The sequence below is a fragment of the Ursus americanus genome, chromosome 19 (assembly GCF_024610735.1).
Source record: "Ursus americanus isolate L20-20 chromosome 19, mUrsAme1.1.p, whole genome shotgun sequence".
In the NCBI taxonomy this organism is placed as follows: domain Eukaryota; kingdom Metazoa; phylum Chordata; class Mammalia; order Carnivora; family Ursidae; genus Ursus; species Ursus americanus.
In genome coordinates, this window is record NC_142145.1 from 29,599,951 (window position 1) to 29,608,325 (window position 8,375).

The 8,375-nt window shown below is 37.3% G+C and overlaps 1 pseudogene; it reads right to left on the reverse strand.

Annotated features, from left to right (window-relative positions):
• Nucleotides 1–651: 651 nt before the first annotated feature.
• On the reverse strand, nucleotides 652–751 carry LOC123787583 (U6 spliceosomal RNA; annotated as a pseudogene).
• Nucleotides 752–8,375: the final 7,624 nt, after the last annotated feature.

Here is an 8,375-nt window from a genome sequence, read left to right on the forward strand (position 1 = left end):
AAGTCTGTTACTCATGCCCTTAAAAGCACTTAGCCTCCCCAAAGTGAGGAAACAAAATTGCTGAGTCTTTAGGAAGCAGACCTCCTACATTCAATATGCCTGAAGTTCCAGTATAAATAACTCCAGGGTCACGATCTCCTAAGTATCTTTCTTGAGAATAAGAAGGGCATTCAGCAACAAAAAATGTAGCTTCATCACTGAAGTGCATCACTGGAAGACGCTTAGAGATTTTTAGAAATTAAAAATTAAGATAAATAAAAATGGTTTAAAACTGCCATAGACATCGACCGAGTCATTGCCAGAAACCAGATCTCTTGATTCTCATTCCCGTGCTAGTGTTTTTTGTGTTCTGGTACCCAGTGCATGTGCATTTATTTATACCTACAAAAGAAATCACCCACTCCTCTTCCCTATACCCTCTCCTCTCACAAACATTTAAAAATTAAAAGCAAACGCAGATAAGTTAATTTCAGTACAATTATTTTTTCAATGTAGCTGTCACAATGATTAGAGTTTCAATTTCTTAGAATCAGCAATGTCCAAGTGACTTAGAAATACTGATTGATTATTGGCCAAAAGGAAAATTCCGTATTACAGGTTTGCAAATTCCAGTACAAAAATAGTTTGTGTGTTAGAATAGCCTTTCCTTTTAAAACTACGGAATGCTTCATGAATTTGCATATCATCCTTGCTCAGGGGCCACACTCATCTTTGTATCATTCCAATTTTAGTGTATGTGCTTCTAAAGCAAATGCCAGTATGGTTTCTTATGCTTTCATGCCTAGTTTATATGAGAAAATGCTTCCACAGTATCAAGAACTACATAGTCATTAAGGGTTAAGTTTAGTTGGCTAGCCTGAACAGAAAACCCAGATTTCATGTCCTTCTCATAAATTACTTTGCTGTTAACTAGAGCTTCTGAATAGCAGTGAGAACACACATAATAGTATTCCTTATGCCCTGAGTTGGTATCAAGCCAGTCAAAAGCAAATAAAGTTGAACCCTATATCAACCAGTAAATGTATGACTTCCAGCAACTTTTATGAAATACTGAACGTGATTATCAACCTACATTTCTACCTTTATAGACTGGTGATCCTCTGTGGACTCGGGAACTAGATGGAAACCCATGAACTAGATGATTTTTTAGATCCCTTTTAACCAGAACATTCTTTGTCTCCGATATCATATAACAAATGCTCTTGTTACATAATAGAAGCCCAAGAACACCCACTTCATGATAAATATAAGGACTATATGGAATTTGGATTTTGATGTATTCATGCAGAACTCTTTTTTTCATCATGCAAAAAATGAGTAAGCTTCAATATACAAAGGTAGAATAAATACTGGTCAACATGGACTTTCTAGTCTCAAATACTGGAGGCTCTTTTTAATATAGCCTCCAAATCTAGGATGAAATGAACAGATTTGTTTTACTAGAGACACTTGCCACCAGCATCACCTATGGGTGTTACATACATAGGTGCACACAGCTCTGTGTTTGAGAAAGGAAGAAGGTAAGACCCTGTCTTTATATGCTGGTTTTCATGTAAGTGACATTTTCTCATGTTGTCAGCATTCAATTTTCCACCGATGCACTTACAAGTTTTCATGAATACTTGAATGCAAATGTGACACTAACCCAGAATGAAGCATGGCTCTCCTTTTAGAGCCCTTGGTGCTGAAACAATGGCAGGTAATAAACACTCACCACTGCCCATTTCCACAGCGAAGTTTCTCATTGCAAACTCACCAACAACTTTTGACCTCTGGACCCAAAGACCATCAATTACCCAGCTTACAGAGGTGGAATATAGTGAATAAGCAGCATCATTTGGCTGTCACCCAGTTAACATCCTATCATAGGTTGAAAAGCAATTTGTCCAATATTTCGACTGCCATGGAGAATTCTTTATTAGCTTTTGGGTAGGTTTGCCTTTCAATTGGATGATTTGAATAGCTTCTGTGGTAGGAGAGATGCTGCCCTCAGATAATGATTTTGCATTTCACCTCATCATTAATGCTTTGGACCTCAAGGGAAGTCACTGTGCCTTTTATGAAGGTCGAAGCATTTTATAACCTTAATAAAGACTCATAGCCTCAGGAACAGCTAGTGTGAGCAAGTGTGGGGGATTGACTGAATAAAAATATAACTAAATTGGCACTTTAGAGTACACTCATAGGAAGACTTCAAATGCAAATCAACAGTTAAAGAGTACAATGACACCCCAAACTTCAGTGTTATTCAAATACACACACACATACACACACAGAAACCGGCATTATTCAAAGAAAAATGAGAGAAATTATCTTTTTTTCTGGAAAAGCTTTTTTCTGTAATTTTATGTTTAATTGCTAAATATTTCACATGGGTGCTACAGCAGCTTGATAGACTTGAATTAAAAACAATTCATAGTCATGGTGATTCTTAGTTATTGTAAATTTCTTTCTGTATAGCATCTAGGTCACTGTATCTTGAAGTATAAAATGAATACAATAAGCCAGAGTGATTATGAAAACTACACTACATTTCCCAAGGTCACTCTGTCCCAAATATTACTAATAAATTATTGCTTTCAGTAACTTACTTAAGGGTACTCTCCAGAGGAATCATTTCAATTTAAGAATTCAATGGACTCTTTCAATTTTCCTAGGCTTCTACTTCGTTCCTCCAGGCATTGTTTACTGGCCATACTTCTGTTCACAAGAACTGAGAAAGAAAACAGGAACCCCTATGACAGGCATTGTGATAAAATAATATCTCATCTTCTTTGTGACAGAAACCTTGAGAAAAAGGCATATGATTCCTGTTTACAGACTGTGGATTAGAGAGCTGAAATAATTTTGCAGGGTCATATTCCTGAGGGGTATCAGGGCTCAGTTGTGCTGAATTCATCCTGTTCTTCAAGTGCAGAAAACCAGACTGTCTACTGCAGCAACAGAGAGAGAGAGGTCAGGAAGGCAGGGGAATGATCTAGAGTAGGACAGTGCTTAGAATACCCGAAAAGATCCTTTGGATGGTAAGACATTTGATCAGGGGGCTGGTTCCAGGGTGAGTCCTGGGGACTCTGACATGACAGGCCAGCCCTGAGACAAGAGAAGCTGTGGTTTGAGTGAGCAGCTTGAAGTGGAAACTTAATAGTCAGCTTGGCATCTGGCTAGATGGACCCCGAGTTTCCCAAGCAATGATGCCATAGGCTACGGGAAGGTTTCAAATATCCAACTTTATTTGTCCACTACTCTGTGAACTTGAGCTATGTGAGGGCAGGGTATGGATCTTTCACTTTATCTCAAATATCAGAAAATGCTTGCTAAAAGGCAGCTTCTCAGTAAATTAATAATAAATGAAGGTGATCAAAAGTCAAGCTAGGCAGAGGAACAAGGTCAGGATTCGGGTTCAGACACCCATCCTAAGCCCACGGCCACTGTTTCTGGGGGTAGATCGCACTCGGTGACTGAAACATGTCAGTGTGCCCAAGAATTCCAAAAACAAAAACACTGCTCGTTCACTTTAACCCCTTCCTTAAGATCTGCCACATCAATATACCGACTTTAGAATCAGAGCTTTCTTGAGCTGGCTAGACTTGCATTACAGAGCAGAAAGCCATTTAATTATTTGAGGTTTATTCAATCTATTCCTACTGTCTTTGCAACTTGTCAACATACCCGCCATTCACCCAAACCTAGAGTTGACCTGTCCCGAGTCACCTGCTCCAGCTTCATGAAGCCCCCCAACTCAGCACAAGCCCTAAACGTCTTTATCCTCTTAATTCAACCTTCACTCCTTCACTCATTCATTCTTTTGTTCTCAAATATTATTAAAACCAAACTGTGTACCTGGCAATGCGGAGAAAATAGTTAGCTTAGCAGCTATCCTGTAGCATACCAGTTGTCAGGGAAAACAGGAAACGATGCAAGAATTTATAATGTAAAAGGCTTTAATAAGGACAAGTATGGAGAGTTAGCAAATCACATGCCTGGTATTGTTTGTCTTCACAGACACAAATCTTGAGCTGATGTCCATCTCCTCTTTCCTTTTACACCGGGGCAGTGAAAGCTAAATGGGCAACATCTGCCTGCAGTTACATGCACTAACTTCATCCTTTCCTGATCTCGGTTTCCATTTGTCTCATTTCCTTCACTACTAACTTCATTCTCATCCTAAGTTGCCTCAATGAGCAGGATGAGATGGGGTATGAGTAAATACATATACCATCCCAGAAATTCTCCTTTCATCTATTAGGTGTCTAGTGACTTTGGACGTAGCAAACTTGTATATTCATTTTTCTTCCTGGAAAACTATACTGAGAGTAAGACTGAGATTTCCTCAGTATTTAAATGTTTGAGGGGCCTGAGGTATTATTTCCAATACAATGAAGTAAGGCAGAGGTAGTAAGACTATACATTCATTTATTCATTCATACCCTCCTTCATTCACCACTTAGTTATCATGGGGCTATCCTACGCCAGGCACTGTTTTAAACATTGGGAGATGAAATGAAATATGGAGGCTGCATTCTAGAAGAAACAATATATATATGTGCTGTTCAAAGCAAGATATACTGGGGTGCCTGCGTGGCTCAGTTGGTCAAGCATCCAACTCTTGGTTTCTGCTCAGACAGAGGGAGTTCATTTAGATTTGTACACCAACCAGTCTTGCTCCCTGAGACATTATTGCACTGACAAGGATAACGTTTTTAACTCTTACAGTGAAGTATTTAGGTTGCAACGATGTTGTTAGGTTGTATCCATCAGGGATTATAGCCATGAGGCTAAGCATAAGCTCTTTTAATATGAAAACATTTAATATACATACGACATATCTTTATAAAATATATTTTATATGTATCATTCTCTATTTTATATATATTCTTCTCTATTATTTATTTCTATTTATATTATTATTATATATTATTTATTTTATATATGTATGTACCTTTTGTTGCATTATATTGAATGATTCAGCTCATTCTGGAGGAAGATTCCTGTTTCTCAACTCTACAGATTAGATGCTATTAAAATACAAATACACATGGTATTTTAAGGGCAGAGCCCTTCCCTCTCTTGAAGAACAGTTTTTATTAAGCTGTGAATGATACAGGAAAAACAGATGGAAGTAAGATTATTACACTGAAAGATTAGCAAAACAAAGAAAGAAAAAAATTTTTTTAAAAATCCCTATAACTCATGAAGGACAATCGGGTGAAAGGAAGAAGGTAATGGAAGAGCGAGACTACACTTCTGGGGAATGATGCTCTTACACCTGGGGAATGTGGGAAGAAGGGAGATGAACAAGCAAGTTAAAGACTGCCAAGATAAAATTGTTTATTAAATATTTCCATGTATTTAAAGAACAACGCTTCCTCCCTAATATAACGAAATGTATCAACTGCGGTCACTTAAAAAAAAAACATAAACAAAAACCAAGCATTTTCTTCTGGAAGTTTGTGTCTGAATCTCAGTAGCATCTACCACGTGGAAGTTTCTGTGTTATTAAGTGATGAGGAGCAACAAATCGATTTGGGACTGGAAAATCAGTTCTTGGAAAAAAGTGATCAGCCTCTAAAGCTCATGCCTAGTGACTTGAACCTATTTTAAAATGTGTTTTAAAAAATCATAAGATTCCAATTTTATTGCTATGATAAATGGATTTTGGTATAAAGACGTCCTGGCTATAATTCCTCATTACTTTCCAAACCACGTTTATCATTATTAGAAGTTTTATGAGCACCATAAAAATAACAATTGTTGTTAATAGCTACGAAAGCCTACTTAAAAAAAAAAAAAAGACAAGGGAGTAAAGGTCATGATGAAACAACTCTCCTCCTCTCTTCTCTCTCTCTCTCTCACACACACACTCTACACAAATACCCATGAAATAAAAGAAAATGTTCAACTTTATAAACAATGCAATGAAAGCAATGCCTTTATTTTCACTGATCAAATTGACTAACATCTTCCTATAAAATCATATTCAAGTTGACAATGAATCTTTTATGAAATAGATGGGCCTTCTCTTTCATTGAATGGATGATAAGTTGGTATTTTTAGGGGAACAGTGTGGCAATATGAGCCCAAATCACTAAAAATGTTGATATATTTTGATCCAAATAACTTACATCTGGGAATTTACCCTGAGAGAGTAAGTGTTGAATTATACATTGATGTTAAGTGGTGTTTATCAAAGTGTTAATTGCAATAATGAAATATTATGAACATGCAAATATTCAAGAATAAAGAATATTTTTAATAAATTATGGTGTGTTATGTGGAGATTAACTATAGTTTGAAATGGCATACTTTTAAAACATTTTTTGGGAAATCTTTCCTAACATAACACAAGGGGAAAATTAAGATACAAACTATGCATTTGGTAAGATTAAAATTACACTAAATATACACACACATAAATGAATAACTGATGTCCACATGCTATATAGGGTAAAAAAGAAAAAAGTGAAATAGAAATTTTTCGAAACATTAGCTGTGATTTCTCTGTAAGAACATGGGTGACTTTTCTTAAATTTTTTTATTTACATATTTCTCTAACCTGGTTTGTAAGCCAGAGAGATGGAGATAAACATGGGTTTTCAAAACCTTGTGTTCTGTGCAGAGTGTTAGTTGTTCAAGAGAAGGCAGAAAAATAAACAGGCAAATGCAGCCATTAAATACCTCCAAAGCCCAGCCTTGCAGAGAAAGCCGCAGACTGACAACTCTGAGGATAATGTATGGGTGACCAAGGGAAGCAGCATGAATATTTTCTCTTATGAAAGAACCATGAGATTTTGCATATTTAATGTAAAGCTGTGAAAATGTCTGCTTTCATGATCTGATATGAAAGATCCGCGCACATAAAAACTGCTCAGAGTTCAATTTGTCTACTTTGCTGGAAGACTGAGTCAGTCTCTCCTGGGAGGCCACCTTCCCTTTCACAGAGTCTGGATGTCATGGTGAGCCAACATTTGCCCAAAGAGGACATAGGCTCATTTTATTTATATATTTTTGTGTGTGAGAAATGGGAATGCTATTTTCCACATGTCTACTGATGATATGGCATCACAGAATATTTTCATTTTCTTCAAGTTCTGTGCATTCTTTTCTCTACACTTTTGTTCATTTTCTTATTCCTCTTCAGATGAACCCTCGCTTTCTCCTCTGCTCATACAAGTCTAATATTTTCTCCAAGGCCCAAGATAAGTCCCCCATTGCCCATGAAAACCTCTTGATTCAAAAGTCCTCACTGTATCTCTCCCTTTATCATTTCGAGCTCTACATAATTTAACAACTGATCACAGAGTAGTTTTTTCCATAGTTTTCCAATTAGTTCAGGGGTATTAGAAGGCAGGAACCTTGCGGTACAATTGTCCTTTTTTTTCCCCCCAATGCCTAACTCAGTGCTGATCACAATAAAGGCTAATTGAATGATTCCCAAACATGTTTGAAGTAGTTCAGTGTTCCTTCGGCAGGTTTTTAGCAAAACAATTCTTAACGCATTGGGTACCATGAGGTTGTTAAAGAGAGTACTCTAAGGCACATAAGAGAACTTGGACCAGATGGGTCTTCATTTCAATATGGTGGGGGAACATTTCCAATGCTGAAGGACTGCTTCTTTCCACCTCCTCCTGTGTAAACTCTGGCTTGTCACACCTTAATTATTTCACAGCCCCTGCCTGGCATGAAACCAGAAGAGACTGGCTCATTAATGTTCCATTCCAGCACACATTCTTTCCAAAAGCCTTTAAGAAACTCATGAATATTTCATTGTCTCCATAAGTGCCAGGAAGATGGCACCATTATCCAAGAAACGGAATGCTACTTGCTAGGTTTGCTTCCCTGAGCTACTTACTCCCAAACAAGGTACATTCCCTCAACAATCCTTTCAGTGAGCTATACACAGGTGACGTAAATGAAAAGCAGAATTTTAAACAGGGCATTCAATAATGGAAAGCATGGGGAGGGGGCTTCTCTCTTAAGCAGAGATCTGCCTTAGATTGTGTATACAAACTCAACCAGAGCTCAGGAGAGATTAATGAAGTTTAATCTGATTTCTTAATAGCAATTAATGAAAATAAAAAAAACAAAAAGTGAGGGAGGTAAATCTGACCATAGGAAGGGTCTTAATAGACAAGGGAAAAGACTCCGGTCTTTTTCCTTTCTTTTCTCTTCTCCCCTAACCGCACCCCACCTTTTTTTCTTTTTACAGACAACACTTCAAGCCAAGAAAACTCTAGGGAGTTTGAATATTTAATGTTATGCTTTCCCACCCTCTTCTTTCACACTCTTCCCTATATGCTCAAGAGCCATATGATTGAGGCCATAAGGAAAAGCTGCTTTACTCAAATATATCCAAGCTGTGAGCCAAGTTTGAAAAT